Source organism: Schistocerca nitens, chromosome 7 (assembly GCF_023898315.1).
Source record: "Schistocerca nitens isolate TAMUIC-IGC-003100 chromosome 7, iqSchNite1.1, whole genome shotgun sequence".
In the NCBI taxonomy this organism is placed as follows: domain Eukaryota; kingdom Metazoa; phylum Arthropoda; class Insecta; order Orthoptera; family Acrididae; genus Schistocerca; species Schistocerca nitens.
This window is the reverse complement of record NC_064620.1, coordinates 142831229-142852122: the sequence shown is the minus strand read 5'-3', so window position 1 is coordinate 142852122 and position 20894 is coordinate 142831229. Positions and strand designations below refer to the sequence as shown.

The window sequence follows — 20894 nt, the reverse complement described above, 5'->3', positions numbered from 1 at the left end:
CTCTGCATCTGCCACACCAGCGCACGCGTACTCTCTAAGCTCTCAGATCGTTGCGGCGTCTTCGAAACGAGTACGTAAACAGACGCTGTGAACGAACTCTTGACTGACATTCACAAGTGTGGCAGTGAAAGCAAGACAGTTATCAAATTCTCGGTATCCAACAACAGAAAACGCGTTAGTAGCCTCGGTAAACTATTTATGTTTCGGCTTACAGAAAGCACCAATTTTCACAGGAATTTTTGACAGATCCGCATATATTATAAAAATGTATGCATGTTCCACATCTACTCTTAAACTACTGGACCGATTTCAACCAAACTTAGTATACATATCACTTACTGTCTGGAAACTATCGCTATGGGGATAACAACCGCCTACTTATCAAAGTATCAGAACTGACGACGCGCAAGTAGCCAGACTATATCCATCCAGTATTTGAGAATGAGAGTGCTTACTGACTTGCAACAAACCTTACACATAATTTCAAGCCTTTGCGAAACGTTTCTCGCTGCCAATTCCCACAAAATGTTGAAAGGGCAAAAGTATACCGCTTACTACATTTTCGATGTTCATGCAGCAAAACTGTTGCGTTACTAATAATTGTATTCGCAGTGTAGTGACTTTTTTCCTGTGTTGGGTATGTATGTGCGTGTATATACTTTTGTTGTTAATAATTCATCGATCACATAAAGCTACACACAACATATTCACAACAACTTATTATCACGGGCGAGTATTATTATTTTTGGTGTCCATAAGGCTTTCTATATTCAAGTGCCCGATAAATAAATCACTTTGGAATGTCTGTATAGACATAAAATAAGTTAGATACAGCTGGATGTGAAGCACCTTAATCTTTTACATTTGAAAATATCTTAGGTTTGTAACTGAATGTCTTTTCGCATGAATAGTAATTTATACTTCCAAGGATCCGCGTGGAGAAACGCCTTTTGCTTGGTACACTTATTATCAATTTAAGCCTGAGAACTTTCTTAACTGTGAAAATGTCGTCACCTGAATTAAAGATAACCCTGAAGCGGTAACCACAAGAATGATTTACTATCGCCAAGACTCTTTGTAAAATGAATGAAATTAACTTGACTTTAGTATGTTTACTCAAGACTTAATTGTAAACCTTCTCCAGTTTGCTTTACGCTACTTAATATTGGAGTAATTTAAACAAGAATCTGACGTCTTGCAAATAGCGGTCAACAATACAAATTGCAACTCGCGCTGTACCACACGTCATTAATCTCTGAAAAAAGGCATAATTAAATTTTCACACAAGTATGGATGCTACCGCTATTGAAATAAGTGGTTTGGTTACAAATAACAGCACATATTTACCAGAAATATGTTACAAGCTACATATGTCTCCATCCACGTCTTTCTCATGTGACGACTCGAAACAGAGTACAATAATTACGAAAATCTGTTTCTATTGTTTCCATTGTTCACCAAACATAGATTGTGGAATCCTTCCCACTCGTCTAATACAAGATGTCTAGGAATCTGTTTTCTCAGAGAGCTAGACAACATTCAAGCAAATCTTATTAAAGGAGTTGATTACAGTAAATTAAATTGATAATACTTTGCCTTTTTACAAAGAGGTGTCGCAACCAACTGGTGGCATGCAAATAATCAGTGTCCTTCGATATATACAATTTCCATGCAAGCAATCATTCAAGTTCATAAGTCACTGCTGTAGAGTTTACATCACTGCTGGTCTTCAAGTGCGGCAGAGACTAGCAGGAGCGGCGACTATATTCTCTTCGTGTAGGTGCCGCTGGTGTCATGGTGACGTCCTAGTCAGCGTTCTATTGGCTGACGTCGTCTCACAGCCCTCTCTGTTGTATCGTTCAGGCCGGCGTGCCGGCGCTTGATCCTACGCCGGAATATTCATCAACCTACAATATCGATACTGCTTTTCATATACATCTCAGTCACATAATTAATATTTTTACGTTCTCTTTTTCATACAGAAGAACAGTTCCTTTAAACATTTCAAGTGAATTATAAATAAATATTTCTTGCTCCCAGAGGACCAGTACGGCGACTCATTTTGCGGACAGCATGCACATATACCACTCTATGTACTACCAAAATAACACCATTGTACGACACATAGTCTAGGAGGTATGACGTCATAAACACTGAGATGCGTGAAAAACTGCCACATCAGCATGACGTTTAAATTTTTTACTTCTTTGATACTAAATCTATTCATAACACGTTTCACATGCACTATCCACGTATACCACTGGACGTACCTGCAAAATTACGTCATTGTACGTCACAAAATTCAGGAGATATGTCGTAATAAACAGTGTACTGATTGAAAACATAACTGCAGAGCGATTTTCGATACAGTTACAGATGAAACATTTGTACAGATATGCGTGAAGTATGTTAAATGCATGTGAAATGTATGTGACACGTGCGTACATGGGCAAAGTGGCTTAAGAAACTCCTCCTAAACCCCTGGATCGATGTCAACAAAACTTAGTACACGTATTACTTACAATCTGGAAATAGATCCTGTGGGGGTAAGAACCAGAAAATTCTCATTTGGGGTGGGGGTGATAATGTAAAGAGAGAAGGGGGAGCAACAGATGGGCAGACAGAGTGGGGAAAGGAGGACATGGACAGCGGCAGGGGAAGAGGAGATGGACTTAGAGGATGAAAGAGGAGATGGGCAGAGACGGAAGGAGAAGATCTACAGAAAATGTGGGTTTAGCAGGTGGGCAGACAGAGGCGTAGGAGGAGATGTACAGAGACAGAGGCAGATGAAAATGGACAAAGAGAGAGGGGAGGAGGGGCTGGAGTTAGAGGGGGAGGGGAGGTGGACAGAGGGTGAAGGAGCATATGGACAGAGGGGGGGGGGCAATGCAGATGGGCGGAGACAGGGGGAGGAGAAGATGGACAAAGAAAGGGGTAGGAGGAAATGGACATATAGAGGGGCAGGAGGAGGTAACAGGGAGTGTGGGGTGGAGAATGTGGAAAGAGAGAGGGTTGGAGGAGATGAGCAGAGGGGGGGGGGGGGGGGGGGAAGGAGGAGATTGACAGGGAGAGGTTGAAAGAGGAGATGGGCTAATAGAAGATTGGAATAAATACATACTCAGGCAACCCCAAATACTCAGCTAGTTATCTATGAAACTATAAATTAAATCACTGCAATGTGACTGTACCTGTATCTATGATTATTTGGTATTCGTACTCTATTTATTGCTAGTTCCGTTAATACTTATTAAGTATTGTGGATAATTCGAAGGCGACTGATTAATAATTACAATTTAGTCCATGTAAACGGTTTGTAACGATCCGGTCATATATGCTCCTTTTATTCCACCCTGAGGTAAGGTAAAGTCAGTGTTGCAAGTCCGTGGCGGAGATACTGGCCTGACTGCAGGTACAGTTCAGACTCACTTCGTCGCGGCACTAAGAGGGGAAGTGCGGCAGGGTCCTCACGCCAGCCACCTGCCACGCCGCCCCCTCAGGAAGGTTCCGCAGTACTTATTTGATACCAGGCTGAGTGAACCTGGGGCCTTCCTGAACGGACTGGAACGAGGATAAATCCAGCTTTGAATCCAGGATCTGCATGACCAGAGTCTCCCTGTGCTCTACCCGCCACTAAACCACCACATCCTCTCATCTCGACACCCCCCCACCCCCCTGGTCTGTGGTACTGATTTCAAATGTAACAAAAGAAGATATGAAACTTAAGCTGTTGCTGAGTGATGGGAACAGGGTGATAAGTGGAAAAATTTTCTCCATTAATCTGCGTGTAAAATTCTGTTGAATGTCACAACTGGTAAAGATGTCGGAGCTACTACTCAGCTTCGTGTTCTGTGGACTGGAGTAACCGGGAGACCGCTGTCAAGCGGTGAAACGCTTCCTCACTGGATAGTCCTTTCAGAGGAAGGTCACCGTCGATAGGCTGTTACTCGGTGTCACAAGGGTTTTAGTTGTCCATGAAACTGGCAATTATTTCACCGTCCGTCAATACTTAATCGCCAGGGTGGTCAAAGTTACATTCGAGCCAATCTTGAGTATTATCCTTAAATATTATTGCTCAAACCCTGAAGATTGTTTAATCAGCCCAACGGTTTGGCTGCAAACTGGCTCTTGAGGTGCAGACTCTCCTTTACAAATCAGCAAGATTTTTTCTGTGTCTGAATGATGTTTTCTTCACTTTTCATCTCCCTTTACTCTGCAAGTTTCCATCTTCACTGTCAAGTGCGCTGGCATAATTACGTTTAGGTGCCATCGATAATGGAACAACAGCACCACGATCCTTCTCGAGTGAAGGTTCAGATATCAACACAGAATAGCAGCAATGTCGACTGGCCAATTCAGCGCAAGGAAACTTGTAAATGGTACACGAGCGCAGATCTGAATTTGTCGACTGCAATGCTTTCGGTCAACCGAGGTTTCAGTATATTGGTATTTGGATAAACGAGGCTTTACTCTATCCCTTTTATTTAGTACTTATCATTTATTCTGTGGCTGGTATATAATTCACTAACTGTTCATTAGGATGGGTTAATGAACAACTCCCGCTCAAATTCATCACTATCATTTCTTGTTGGAAACTAGCCAATCTAACTGGCATCATCCTGGATAGGTCCTTCCAGGTGTTCTCAGAGAAATCCAAAAGCTGCGTTCAATATATATATATTGGTATCCCACAAGATTCTGTTTTGGAGCCAATCCTTGTTAATTTTTATACACACGACTTTCCTGAAACAAAGTCCGAGAAATTTGTTTACGCTGATGATATTGCTCTGATCATTCAGGATCAAAGCTTTAGAGAACCGGAAGCAAGACTAACATCAGACTCGAAGCGTTGGATGAATACTCGAACATAACTGTCTCTGACAAAGAGCTCAAAAGACAGTAAAAAACCATACTACAAACATATCATCACATTTAGAGACATGACTGCAATATTGCAGCTCTCCAAAATACGTGGGTGTGACCCAAGACCGGTCTCTGACACATAAAGTCTATTTCCGGAATGTGGCAGCTGAAATCAAAACTTGGGACAATATACTCCATAAGTTGAGAGAAATCGCATGTGGTGCCACTGCATCAGACCCCAGATCATCAGCTCTAGTTCATTCATACACAGAGCAGAAAACTGCTGTCCCACGTGGCTAAACAGCACTAACAATAAAATAATAGACACACAGCTCAATCAAGCAGTGCACCTGTTCATGAGGTGTATTCGTTCCACACACACGCATCGGCTTGGGTACCAGACCTTAGTAATATTTCAGCACCGTCCATAAGACGATCAAGTCATTTCGTTCAGAAATTTCATCATTAGATCCCCAGCGACTCAGGTCTAAGAAAAAGTCGTGACGCACGGAAATCAGCCTGCAGAACACTAACTTCAACGTGCAAGAAGCCAGGAACAGTCTACGGCAGGAGCAATGTTCCATGAAGCAACCTCAATTAACCAAAACTCGCTGTGAGCGACCAGCAGGTTTTCACTTCCCCGACGACACAGTTGCATACTGAATCAGATTGGAACTTCCCAGGGCAGATGTGGAGCACTGATGCACCAATGGAGATAAGAGTCCCCCCTCTGAATGTGACTCACGCGAAGAGTGCATCACGTAAGATTTGGATGTTCTCTCAAAGGTCTCAAATAGACAATTGAAGACCTCATTTGTCTGCAGAAGCTTCTGACTAGATTTCCAACCTGGACTTCGAGCTGTGAACCCATTATAAAACTTGAGATTGTATGTATCTGTATAGAAATGCATACATTTGCTGTAAACGGTTGTCTAGATAAATTTCGCTGGGTGTATGTTATTTAAGGAATTTGATACACTGAGGTGACAAAAATAATGGGATAGTGATATGCACATATACAGAGGGCGCAGTAAAGCGTACACAAGGCATAAAATGGCAGTGTATTGGCGGAGCTGTCACCTGTACTGGTGATTTATGTGGAAAGGTTTCCTACATGATTGTGGCCACACGACGGGCAGTAACAGACTTTGAACGGGGAATGGTAGCTGGAGCCAGACGTATGGGACATTTCGTTTCGGGTATCATAAGGGAATTCAGTATTCCGAGATCCACCGTGTCAAGAGTGTGCCGAGAATATCAAATTTCAGACATTACCTCTCACCACTGACAACGCAGCGACGGACGGCCTTCACTTAACGACCGAGAGCAGCGGCGTTTGCATAGAGTTGTTGGTGCTATCAGACAAGCAACACTGGCTGAAATAACCACAGAAATCAATGTCAGACGTACGACGAATACGTCCGTTAGGGGGTATGGCAGCAGACGACCGACGCCAGTGCATTTGCTAACAGCACGACATCGCCTGCAGCGCTTCTCCTGGGCTGGATCCTAAACGACTGGAACGTCGTGGCATGGACTTATGAGTCGCGATTTCAGTTGGTAAGAGCTGGCGGTAAGGTTCGAGTGTGGCGCAGACCCCACGAAGCCATGGACCCAAGTCGTCAACAACGCACTGTGCAAGCTAGCGGTGGCTCCTAAATGTGTCGGCTGTGTTTACATGGAATGGACTGATTTCTCTGACGCAACTGAACCGATCACTGACTGGAAACGTTTATGTACGGGCTACTTGGAGAAGCCATGCACCCAAGTCGTCAACAACGCACTGTGCAAGCTGGCGGTGGCTCCTAAATGTGTTGGCTGTGTTTACATGGAATGGACTGATTTCTCTGACGCAACTGAACCGATCACTGACTGGAAACGCTTATGTACGGGCTACTTGGAGACCATTTGCTGTCATTCGTGGATTTCATGTCCCCAAACAACGGTGGAATTCTTATAGAAGACAGTGCGCCATGTCAGAAGATTCTGGACAATTCGAGCGAATGATTTGGCAACCGAGATCGCCCGACATGAATCCCATATAAAATGTATGGTGCATAATAGAGACTTTGGTTAGTGCACAAAATCCTGCACCAGCAACACTTCCGCAGATACGCACGGCTATAAAGGCACCTTCTTCTTCTGTAGTGGTCAATCCAAGGATTGGTTAGCAACAGCTACAATGGCAGCTTGTCTCCATTCTGTGCGTCTTTCAGCTTTTCTCTTCATTTCTTTATAGGTGTTACATCCCACATCTTTCACGATTTGATCCATGCACCTCAGTCGTGGTCTTCCTCTTGGTCTTTTTCCCTCGACATATCCCATTATGATTGTGTTCAGGAGTCCTTTATGTCTTAATAGATGGCCTGTAAATTGCACTCTTCTTTTAACAATGAAACTCCAGAAGCTTCTCTTCTCACCTGCTCTTTCCAGAACCACTTCGTTTGTGACCTTGTCGATCCATTTTATTTTGAGCATGCGTCTATAGCACCACATTTCAAAAGAATTTAGCTTCTGGTCTTCCTCTGTCCCGAGAGTCCATGTTTCACACCCATAGCATGCTACACTCCACACATATGATTTCAAAAATCTTTTCCTGATTTCAAGGCTGATGCTCTTAGATGTTAATATGTTTTTCTTCTTGTTGAAAGCAGCCTTTGCTTGAGCTATTCTACTTCTGCCTTGCTCCTTCCATCCCTAGTAATATTACTGCCCAGGTAAGTAAATTTATCAACTTGTTCAAGCAGTTCTTTGCTTACATGAACTTGGACTTTCACTTGATCTTCTTTGTCGCATGTCATTACTTTTGTTTTTGCTTTATTAATTCTCATATTATATTCTTCACCCATAACTTAATCCATTCTATTCAGTGGGACTACAAGATCTTCTTCACTTTCAGCCAGGACAGCTATATCATCGGCATATCTTATCATATCTATTCGTTGGCCATGAATTACTACACCTGTCTGTGAATTTTCCCTTACTTATTTCAGCGCCTCTTCAATGTATACGTTAAAGATAACAGGGGATAGTGCGCAACCTTGTCGGACACCTTTCCGTATCTGCACCTCTTCTTGTTTTGTCCGTCCACGGATAACTGCTGTCTCGCTTTTGTACAGGTTCCATATCATTTTTCTATCTTTATGGTCTATTCCTACTTCCACCATGGCTCAATATTTCTGCAGGGGACTTCCAATGACTTGTTGAGCCCATGCCACGTCGAAATGCTGCGCTATGTCGGGCGAAATAAGGTCCGACACGATGTTAGGAGGTATCCCATGACTTTTGTCACTTCATTGTGAAGGCACAGTGCAGAACAGCACCCACGTATTAGCAGACGAGCCATTAGATTGATTGAAGGTTGTGTTCTCCGCCTCTCCCCTTTCGGTAGTTAGGCAGCAACATCTTGTTGTCATTTGACGATTAATCTCAGAATATTCGTACTTCTCTGTTACCTTTACCCACCTCATTTGCTGCAAAGTGCACATTTTTACGAGGGTCGCTCAATAAGTAATGCCCCACTTTTTTTTAAAGCCATTAATATACATAAACAGACGTCCTTGTTAGTGCTTCACATTTGATGTTTTTTCTGTGCGCCCGTAAAGTTTCGAACCGTTCTGGCAGATGGCAGAGCCGTAGCACAGCGTGAAATTGTCTACATACGACTCACATTACAAGCAGCGTGATGTTATTGAATTCTTGTGTGCAGAAAAAGAAACCGTGGTGAACATTCATAAACATTTCTGTGCAGTGTATGGCGATGCTGCAGTAGATAGGAGAGATGCTTACGATGGGTTCCACGAAAACTCACAGCGGACCACAAGATTCAAAGAAAAGTCGTTTCATCTGAATTGTTGGAGCGTCTTGAGACCGACGGAGAGGCCTTTCTGTCACGGATCGTTACGTGAGGCGGAAGTTGGGTGCACCATTTTGCGCCGGAAACAAAGAGACAGTCCATAGTATCATCCTCATTCACCACAAAAGAAGAAATTCAAGACAACATCCTCTGGAGGAAAAGTCGTGGTAACTGTCTTCTGGGATTGCGATGGCGTCATTCTCGTGGATGTGATACCAAGAGGGTCAACCATCAATTCAGAGGTATACGTGAAGACTCTGAGTAAACCCAAGAACCGTTTCCGACGTGTTCGATTGGACAAGAATCCAGCAGAAATCTTGCTCCAACACGATAGTGCACGCCCACACACAAGAGTGAGAACCCAGGAACACATCCCCAAATTGGGTTTGACATCATTGCCTCATCCACCCTACAGTCCAGACCTGGCACCCTCGGACTTCCATCTCTTTGGGCCATTTAAGGATTATCTACGGGGAACACACTTTGATGATAACGAGAGTGTCAGTCATGCAGTGAAAAGATGGCTACGCCTACAGCACAAGAGCTTTTACCAGCAGGGAATATATGCTCTTCCACAACATTGGCGTATGGCCATAGAAGCTGATGGAGACTACGTAGAAAAACATGACATGGACAAGATATGGTGATGTATATTTGTAACACCATTATCGATTTAAGTAGTTTATACATTGTTATTATGTGTATGTAACTAAGAAGTGATTGTATTGTACTAGTTAAGATCTTTGAATTGTCAAAGGGAAAGTGGAAATTTATATTGTAAAGATTTAATAATGTTAAAAATTATGAAACTTTATAAAATGTGTATGCTCGTAAAAGAGAAATTGTACTTTGAATACTGGTTCATACTTAGGGAAGTTGTATTATATAATGGAAAAGGCGTAGGGAAAAGGTGGATCTGGCGGTCAATCTGGGCGGCAAGAGAGAGAGCACATTACGCAGTCAGTGGCTAGACGCTATACTGTTAACAACGCAAGTGCCAAGTGAGGCATTTGGAATCCAATTTATGCTGAAATTGCCTCGGATGTGGTTTTGACTGGCGTATGGTGTTCTTGTTATCATGCAATGGCTCTGAAACGAAGGGAATACGTCGCCAAGAAGAATTTATAAAGAGCATTCAACTACAAGAGCATGGGACCACTTAGCCGCCACGTGCTTGCCACCACTATTGCGCCACTGCTCCACCAGCTGCAGGAATTCACATATGTATCACAGTATGGACCAGTATATTGATGTGTGTTTTTTTTTTTGTCAGTAATAATTCCAGTGACATAAAACTGTGTTTGCACCTTAAAATTTGTCCTAATCACAAACCAATGCAGGGTCCTGTCCTTATCGTACAGATAACCAAGCATCCTGTTTCTGAAAATGTAAAGGTTTGTTGTTGCACTAAAGGTGCTAAAGTTCAGTGCTAAAATATTTGAATGTTGTTATCAAAGCTACCTGCTTCGCAAGTGGAGAGAAAGATGCGTATATTGGAGTATGGTGAAAAGTAACTTGCGTTGATTAGTATCGTGAACTATTTTCTGAAATTGGTTGAGATTAATATTTGACTAACTTGTGTTAAAGCATTAAATCATAAACTATTGCAAGTGGGGCTAAAAATTTAATGTTATTAAATTGCAATTGGTGTCCGAAATAATTACAGAGTTTGCATGTAGAGAAAGTAACAGGTTATGGGTCCCCACAGTAATCTATTCTCAAATTGAAAGATAAATGGGATTTTCGTTGCTATTAAAATAAACCTGTGATATTGCTAATAATGGAGGCATAATAAGTATAGGTGTAGGATTATTTAATTTAGTTTGTGGTACGCACGTGTTAAATGAAATCAGAACTCTTTCCATGCCCAATTTCAGTCCAGTGTGTCTTTAGTAAGATCTTAACACTGAATTAGTACTGAATCAATTAATGATTGCAATAGTAACTTTTATTACTATGAGTGAAATATTATTTAGGTCTCTGTTTGCTGGTTCCATCTACATCTACATTTATACTCCGCAAGCCACCCAACGGTGTGTGGTGGAGGGCACTTTACGTGCCACTGTCATTACCTCCCTTTCCTGTTCCAGTCGCGTATGGTTCGCGGAAAGAACGACTGCCGGAAAGCCTCCGTGCGCGCTCAAATCTCTCTAATTTTACATTCGTGATCTCCTCGGGAGGTATAAGTAGGGGGAAGCAATATATTCGATACCTCATCCAGAAACGTACCATCTCGAAACCTGGACAGCAAGCTACACAGCGATGCAGAGCGCCTCTCTTGCAGAGTCTGCCACTTGAGTTTGCTAAACATCTCCGTAACGCTATCACGCTTACCAGATAACCCTGTGACGATCTTCTCTATCTCCTCCGTCAACCCGACCTGGTACGGATCCCACACTGATGAGCAATACTCAGGTATAGGTCGAACGAGTGTTTTGTAATCCACCTCCTTTGTTGATGGACTACATTTTCTAAGGACTCTCCCAATGAATCTCAACCTGGCACCCGCATTACCAACAATTAATTTTATATGATCATTCCAGTTCAAATCGTTCCGCACGCATACTCCCAGATATTTTATAGAAGTAACTCCTACCAGTGTTTGCTCCGCTATCATATAATCATACAAAATGGCTCTGAGCACAATGCGACTTAACTTCTGAGGTCATCAGTCACCTAGAACTAAGAACTAATTAAACCTAACTAACCTAAGGACATCACACACATCCATGCCCGAGGCAGGATTCGAACGTGCGACCGTAGCGGTCGCTCGGCCTCAGACTGTAGCGCCTAGAACCGTACGGCCACTCCGGCCGGCTATAATCATACAATAAAGGATCCTTCTTTCTATGTATTCGCAATACATTAGATTTGTCTATGTTAAGGGTCAGTTGCCACTCCCTGCCCCAAGGGCCTATCCGCTGCAGATCTTCCTGCATTTCGCTGCAATTTTCTAATGCTGCAACTTCTCTGTATACTACAGCTATCTACTGTTGACCAATACGTAGTTATTTCGTTAGTTGTGTGCATCCATTGCACTACTTAAAAGGAGCATTAACGAGAGACACTTCAGCAATCCATGTTCTTTTTTCTTTAAACTAAATGTTTCAAAGTATTATGCATAATTAGGCTGACGACCGTAGATTATTTCATTTGTATGCATATTATTACTTTCATTATCTCCAAAACTCAGTCTGTTAGTGTTTCTATTACTTGCCATAGAAACGTACTGTTCGATACCCTCTGCCCACCAGGTTAACACACGGTCAAAGTTCAAAAATTCCTCCAAGAGGGTAACGCTAGATAACAATAGAATGTTATACTTGACGCGGACTTGCAGTAATAGTGTTATATATTGTCATCAAACTCTGACTCTTAATAATACACTACTGGCCATTAAAATTGCTACACCAAGAGGAAATGCAGATGATAAACGAGTATTCATTGGACAAATATATTATACTAGAACAGACATGTGATTACATTTTCACGCAATTTGGTTGCATAGATCCTGAGAAATCAGTACCCAGAAAAACCACCTCTGGCCGTAATAACGGCCTTGATACGCCTGGGCATTGAGTCAAATTGAGCTTGGATGGCGTGTACAGGCACAGCTGCCCATGCAGCTTCAACACGATGCCACAGTTCATCAAGAGTAGTGACTGGCGTATTGCGACGAGCCAGTTGCTCGCCCACCATTGACCAGACGGCTTCAATTGGTGAGACATCTGGAGAATGTGCTGGCTAGGGCAGCAGTCGAACATTTTCTGTATCCAGAAAGGCCCGTACAGGACCTGCAACATGCGGTAGTGCATTATCTTGCTGAAATGTAGGGTTTCGCTGGGATCGAATGAAGGGTAGAGCTACGAGTCGTAACACATCTGAAATGTAACGTCCACTGTTCAAAGTGCCGTCAATGCGAACAAGAAAGAGGTGAAAGAGACGTATAACCAATGACACCCCATACTATCACGCCGGGTGACACGACAGTATGGCGATGACGAATACACGCTTCCAATGTGCGTTCACCGCGTTGTCGCCAAGCACGGATGCGACCATCGTGATGCTGTAAACAGAACCTGGATTCATCCGAAAAAATGACGTTTTGCCATTCGTGCACCCAGGTTCGTCGTTGAGTACACCATCGCAGGCGCTCCTGTCTGTGGTGCAGCGTCAAGGGTAACCGCAGCCACGGTCTCCGAGCTGATAGTCCATGCTGCTGCAAACGTCGTCGAACTGTTCGTGCAGATAGTTGTTGTCTTGCAAACGTCCCCATCTGTTGACTCAGGGATCGAGACGTGGCTGCACGATCCGTTACAGCCATGCGGATAAGATGCATGTCATCTCGACTGCTAGTGATACGAGGCCGTTGGGATCCAGCACGGCGTTCCGTATTACCCTCCTGAACCCACCGATTCCATATTCATCTAACAGTCATTGCATCTCGACCATCGCGAACAGCAGTGTGGTGATACGATAAACCGCAATCGCGATAGGCTACAATCCGGCCTTTATCAAAGTCGGAAACGTGATGGTACGCATTTCTTCTCCTTACACGAGGCATCACAACAACGTTTCATTAGGCAACGCCACTCAACTGCTGTTTGTGTATGAGAAATCGGTTGGAAACTTTCCTCATGTCAGCACGTTGTAGGTGTCACCACCGGCGCCAACCTTGTGTGAATGCTCCGAAAAGCATATCACAGCGTCTTGTTCCTGTCGGTTAAATTTCGCGTCTGTAGCACGTCATCTTCATGGTGTAGTAATTTCAATGGCCAGTAGTGTATTTAGGGTGACGCAAGTATGACACACGGAGCACTAGGTCGTGCGTCGCCCAGCGCTGACTCCGAGCGCTCCAAATGAGGCCTACCGCCTCCTGCCTCCCGCCTCCCGCCCGCGTCGTAAATCACGGCCGGTGGTCATTGCTTTATGGGGTCGTGACTGGCGGAGCGTCCGCGGCGTGGCTCCGCACGGCGAGAGGCACAAATCAGCCACCTGCCCGCGTCCGCGGACGCCACATAACTCAGCCATCGCAGTCAGACAATGCCGGCGGCGGCGGCTTTCATCTCGCGGCTGCTCTTCCTGCCTGACTCACTTTCTTCGCGTCCGTCCGTTTCCTGAGCCGGCACCGCGACGTACGGGCCGCTGCGTCCATAGATAGGTCTGTGTGCCTCGCGGGTGTGCAGCGGGGGCGGGGGAATACGGAGGGCAAACTCTCCGTCATTCCTCAGGCTCCGAGACTATTGCTGCCGACAAGCAGTTATAGCAGCCCGCGAGCTTCTACAGTAATCGTGCTGACTCGCGCAATGGAGAACTCGTTGCGGACTGCGCCTTACTATAAATGAAGTATACCGCCGCCCGTTAAGCGCAGACAGATGTCTTCCCACTAGCAGGGTTCGTGACTTCAGTTATTCGAGCGCTGGGCTGATCCAGGCGTGACGAGCGTTTGGACGGAGGAGAGGGCCATTCGCAGAAACGAAGTCGACGGTTTCGTTATAAAAAATACTAGGGTACCCGTTTCCACTTCGCTTAAATGTGATCCTAGATCAAATTACAAGGAACGGCCATAAAGTCACGGCAAGGCTTGGTGGAAATAGCGAGTCGCTTGACGACGATCTCTCAACACGTCATGAATTCTACGAGGTGTTCCAATCGTTCTGGACGGCCGCTGTGACCGAGCGGTTGTAGGCGCTTCAGTCCGGAACCGCGCTGCTGCTACGGTCGCAGGTTTGAATCCTGCCTCGGGCATAGATGTGTGTGATGCCCTTAGGTTCGTTAGGTTTAAGTAGTTCTAAGTCTAGGGGAATGATGGCGTCCCATAGTGCTTAGAGCCATTTGAACCATTTAATCGTTCCGAAGGAATACTGATCTACACATCTTGCAGTGCTACGAGCAACTGCTCTTGTTGTAGTGGGACACACTCCTCCAACATTATATATTTTTTTATAGGAATAGCTGATACCAGAAATATTTTCGAATCTTGGATAGGTGAACTTTATCTCAGCTGTTTAACTAAATGAATTTCTTTTGATTTTGTATAAGATGTATTATATTTCAGGCTAACTAACTAAACTCTGCCCGAACAGGTCATGAAGGTCCAACGGTACCGATCGGCCGCCGTGTCATCCTCACCCACAGGCGTCACTGGATGCGAATATGGAGGGGCATGTGGTCAGCACACCGCTCTCCAGGCCGTATGTAAGTTCACGAGACCGGAGCCGCTACTTCTCGATCAAGTAGCTTCTCAGTTTGCCTCACAAGGGCTGAGTGCACCCAGCTTGCCAACAGCGCTCGGCAGAACGGATGGTCAGCCATCCAAGTCCTAACCCAGCCCGACAGCGCTTAACTTCGGTGATCTGAAGGGAACCGGTGTTACCACTGCGGCAAGGCCGTTGGCATATTTCAGGCTAAAACGTATAAAAGAAATTAATTTGTTGAAATCGATATTTACTAGCTTTGTTCATGTGGCTAAAATTCTTCTTCTTTTATATATGTTTCAAGTTTGAAATATCTGGCATACTTAAAATTCATATAATTAATTGCACAATCTAACGCTAATTATTGAATTTATTTTTGGATTCATTTACAAAATAAAGATATAACTTGGTGATGATTCTTCTTTTGTCAAGAAAGTTTGTAAGCTCTTTGGTTTTATAAGCTCTTTCGTTTTGTAAACTCTTTGGAATTTGTTAGTACATGGCTCTGATGGAACCGGGCGTGTTTTTAATTTTGGCAATAATAATGTAATTTTTGGTTTAATGAAAATGGAGATAGTGAAATCAGTGTGATTTAGAAGAAGGGACAAAATAAAAAAGTAATAGAAACAGAAAGTACTTCAACAACTATTATGTCAACTGGACCCCACAAAGACAAAGATGCAGCCTCAAGAATCTACCCCTAGACGTACTGCAGCCAACAACGAGAAAATTAAGATAACTAAACAAAAATTTTTGGATATCTTACGCATCTCGAAGCTTTTGAAACTAATGAAGTGACTGAAAATTTACTGGTGATGTGTGGGAGGGTAAGATTACAATGTCCAGTTGGTACTGAGTTCACCCAACGTATGTGGGCATCGACGGCATCCCACAAATGCTCAGTTGGTTCAAGATCGGTTGAAAAATGGTTCAAATGGCTCTGAGCACTATGGGACTTAACATCTGAGGTCATCAGTCCCCTAGAACTTAGAACTACTTAAACCTAACTAACCTAAGGACGTCACACACATCCATGCCCGAGGTAGGATTCGAACCTGCGACCGTAGCAGCCTCGTGGTTCCGGAATGAAGCTCCTATAACCGCTCGGCCACCGCGGCCGGCAATATCAGTTGATCTGGGGACCAGGTCAAGGTCGCGAATTCACTGGAGTGTTCAGGAAGCCACCTGCTCGTAACCAATGTTGTTATATGGCGTCTCCATCAGGGTACTCTAACATCAGAAAGGGATGTACCTGTAACTGTTCACAGCGTACCACAGTGGTGTTGGGGAAGTCGAGATGAACAGTCACCCGGAGAACGTCACGTAAACCTCCCACAGATCATAACGCACCCTCCTCTGGCCTGGCCCATTCGATCAATCGTTACAGGGCTTACACACCAAGGCCATATGTCCGATGGGGCCCGAAATGTGATTCATCTGAAAAGTTCACCTGGCGCCACTCAGTGGACGTCAAGTTGCCGTATTGGCGAGAAAATTCCAGTCTTCGTCGCCAATAAACAGCGGTCAGCGTGGGTGCATGAACCAGGCGCCTGCTGTGGAGCCCATACGCAGCAACATTCGCTGAATGATCGTTGAAGAGTCACTGTTCGTAGTCCCTTAGTTTATCTGGACGGTCACTTGCTCAACAGTTGCACGTCTGTTGGACCGTACACATCTCCACAGCCATCAATCACCCCTGTCATCTATGGCCCGTGAAGCACCACAGTTCCCTCGCCGCCGGTTTTGGATATCACCTTTGCCATACGCGGCGTACTTTAACCACGGCGGCACGTGAACAATTTACAAACCTCGCCGTTTCGGAAATGGTTCCACCGCTGGCCCGAAAGCCAATTAAAGTGTCCTTCTGGACGTCAGATAAATCGCCCCGTTTCCGTACTACGATAACGACTGCACTGTTTCTCCGCGTCCTCCCGACACTCTTTACACACACTCCACAACTACTACCGCTACCTGTCGTCTGTGGATGGTTATTTGACGTCGAACATAGGCGGCTGTCATCTTAATGTGACTGGACTGTGTAACTTACACTGACGTAAAAAAGAAAAGAGTCGCAACAGCAAGAAGCAATCGTACCACTTAAACGAAAATTGATGGTTTTTTTCTACGTCTGAAAGGTGATGACTATTGAAACTTCGTGACTAAGAGTGGCGCTAATAGCGTCACTGTGAGGATGCAATTCAGGTTTGCTTTAAATACACACTGTAACGGTCGTGAACGTTTGTTGCCTTTGATATTGGAAGTGGTGAGTTGATTCTAGTCAACAATGCCTTTAAGGCGACAAAGAAGTCACTATAAACGCCTGACTCGAATGAGATTTTCACTCTGCAGCGGAGTGTGTGCTGATATGAAACTTCCTGGGAGATTGAAACTGTGTGCCGGACCGAAACTCGAACTCGGGACCTTTGCCTTTCGCCGGAAAGTGCTCTACCATCTGAGCTACCCAAGCACGACTTACGCCCCGTCCTCACAGCTGTACTTCCGCCAGTACCTCGTCTTCTACTTTCCAAACTTCACAGAAGCTATCCTGCGAACCTTCTCATTCTGGAAACATCCCCCAGGCTGTGGATATGCCATGTCTCCGCAATATCCTTTCTTCCAGGAGTGCTACTTCTGCAGTTGCGAAGGAGAGCTTCTGTGAAGTTTGGAAAGTAGGAGACGAGGTACTGGCGGAAGTAAAGCTGTGAGGAGAGGGCGTGATGGTAGAGCACTTGCCTGCGAAAGACAAAGGTCCCGAGTTCGAGTCCCGGTCCGGCACACAGTTTTAATCTGCCAGGGAGTTTAACACCTGACTGAGTTTCAACTAGGTCGTGGAACAGGGCTATGAGAAACTGAATGGTCCTTCTTCAATACTGCTACCATACATCATTCCTGGCAGCGGTGGTCACGAGAATGCACGGTACAAGATCAGGCTCCGGAGGGCGACGTGGCATCACCGAGAGGAAATACGGTTCTACGTTGGGCTCTGGCGCATCGCATTGCATTTTCAGCAGCAATTTCATCAGCAGCTGTTGTCATAGTGAAACAACCAACTGTTACAAACCGGTTAGTTCCAGGACAGCTCTGAGCCATAGGCACTGTAGCGTGAATTCCACTGACCCCAAACCTCCATCTTCTGTGACTTTGGTGGTGTCAAGTCAGACTCATTATAGAGCAGGTTGGAGGTCTGGTGCGTTTTCTGATGAAAGCTGGTTCTGCGTCGGTGCCAGTGATGAGCGTGTGTTGGTTAGGAGTAGGCCAGTTGAGGGCCTGCAACCATCCTGTACATGTGCTAGACACGCTAGACCTTCCCCCTAGTATTATGGTCTGCGGCGCGATTTCGTATCACAGGAGAAGCACTCTCGTGGCTATCCCATGAACCCCGACTTCAGATTTGTACGTCAATCTGGTGAGACGACCTGCTGTGCTGCCCTCCACGAAAAGCCTTCCAGACGGTGTTTTCCAACAGGATAATGCTCGCCCACATACCGCTGTTGTAACCCAACATGCTCTACGGAGTGTCGGCATGTTGCCTTAGCCTGTTCGATCACCAGATCTGTCTCAAATCGAGCACATATGGGACATCATCGACCAACAGTATTGATCGACCAAGTCCGACAGGCAGGGAACCATCCCACAAACTGACATCCGGCGCCTGTACAGCTGAACGCATGCACGTTTACACGCTTATATGCAACATTCTCGCGGTTACACCGATTGTTGATGTACCATCATTTTATATTTGCAATAGGGTATTTCGTGCTTAACATTAACCTGTGATCTGGCAATTTTATTCACTTAAATTTGTTACCTAGACAAATCTCTTCCCGAAATTTTACTACCCTACGTTAATTATTTTTTGGTGTTGTGATTTTTTCCACCGGCCGAAGTGGCCGTGCGGTTAAAGGCGCTGCAGTCTGGAACCGCAAGACCGCTACGGTCGCAGGTTCGAATCCTGCCTCGGGCATGGATGTTTGTGATGTCCGTAGGTTTTTTAGGTTTAACTAGTTCTAAGTTCTAGGGGACTAATGACCTCAGAAGTTGAGTCCCATAGTGCTCAGAGCCATTTGAACCATTTTTTTTTTATTTTTTTCCGTCAGTGTAGTTTCGCGAACGAAACCATTAAATCCTTTTGTTCTTACTTGTCATAAAACTTAATTTGACCCGTCAGGAGTAATTATCGTCAAGTCGGTATCCAACGCACTAGACTGTCCATCGCCCCCAATTTTGTAATTGTTTTCTCCAGACCTTTAGCAGTCATCGCATTAATGCCTTTCTTCATACCGTTGAGTGTCCGGAAGTTCTGTAGGGCTACTGGTGCACAGTCACCATCCGGAGCTGTCCGCCTCGAAAGCTGCGTGGTCAGCGTGACGGATTGCAGTCCTACGGGCCCGGGTTCGATTCCGGCTGGGTCGGGGATTTTCTCCACTCAGGGACTGGGTGTTGTGTTGTCTTCATCATCATTTCATCCCCATCTGGTGAGCAGGTCGCCCAATGTGGCGTCGAGTATAATAAGACCGGCACCAAGGCAGCTGGACCTGCCCCGTAAGGGACCTCCCGGCTAATGACACCAAACGCTCATTTCCATTTACCATTCGGAGCTTTCCCAGCAACGCGCGATCCTTCATGCAGACAGTCATGTTGACCGTCTTGGACGCAAACTCAGGAACAGCCGTGTGCCGCGCGTTTGTTAGTGTGCATATTCTAAAGGTTATTGCGGCATCAATCGGTGAAATTTTCGTTTTCTTCCCCATGGTATTACCCAGTGTGCCAATAATATGTTGTTTATATTTTACATCATTCTGAGCAGTTCTCTTTCTGCTGCGTTTTGAAATTCCTTCTTCTAACTGCAATACACAACTGCAGAAAGAAGTACAAGTAAGATGAACCGCTTCTTCGCATGAAGCTTACAGACTGTGCGCTATAAGCAGCCCAGATTGAGGATTTTATTTAGTATCAATCATATACCGATATTAGTTGACGTCAGTCTGTTGTAGAATTATGGGACACGTTTTATACTCAAGGATTATAATGTTTTTCGAGAACGAGAATCTCCTCCACAAAAATCAACATGGATTCCGCAAAAAGAGAACCTGCCAAACTAAGCTCGCTCTGTTAATCCATGAAATCCACAGCGCCGCAGACAACGGCGCTCAGGTTGATGCCGAGTTCCTTGACCTCAGGAAGGCATTTGACACCGTCCGGCACTGCCGTTTAGTGAAAAAAATAAGAGCATATTGAGTATTCTAGAAGATTTGCGGCTGGATTCAAGACTTTCTTGCAGAGAGAACTCAACACGTCGCTCATAACGGAACGAAATCGACAGATGTAAAGGAAATTTCCGAAGTATCCCAAGAAAGTGTGATAAGACCGTTACTGTTTACAATATGTATAAATGATATGGTAGAAGGCGTCAGATGCTCTTTAAGGCTGTTCGCAGATGAACAGTTGTCTATGACAAAGTAGTAACGCCAGAAGCTAGAAACGATTTGCCGAATGACCTCCCGAGAATTGATGAATGGTGCAGGCTCTGGCAATTGACCCTGATCATAAATAAAACACATCGCGCATACATCGGAAAAGAAATCCACTACCGTACAGCTACACTATTGATGACAAACCGCTGGAAACAGTATCTACTGTAAAATATCTAGGGTAACAATGCAGTTCGATCTTAAATGGAATGACTACATAAAATAAATAGTGCGAAAAGCAGATGCCATACTCAGATTCATAGGAAGAATCTTAAGGAAATGTAACTCATCCACGAAGGAAATGCTTATAAGGTGTTTGTTAGACCGATTCTAGAGTTTTCGTTATCTATCTGGCATCTTTACCTGATATTGTTGTTGTTGTGGTCTTCAGTCCTGAGACTGGTTTGATGCAGCTCTCCATGCTACCCTATCCTGTGCAAGTTTCTTCATCTCCCAGTACCTACTGCAACCTACATCATTCTGAATCTGCTTAGTGTATTCATTTCTTGG

General features: G+C 44.7%; 1 pseudogene; it reads right to left on the bottom strand.

Moving 5' to 3' along the window:
- Positions 1-14995: 14995 nt before the first annotated feature.
- Positions 14996-15113, bottom strand: LOC126195869 (5S ribosomal RNA; annotated as a pseudogene).
- Positions 15114-20894: the final 5781 nt, after the last annotated feature.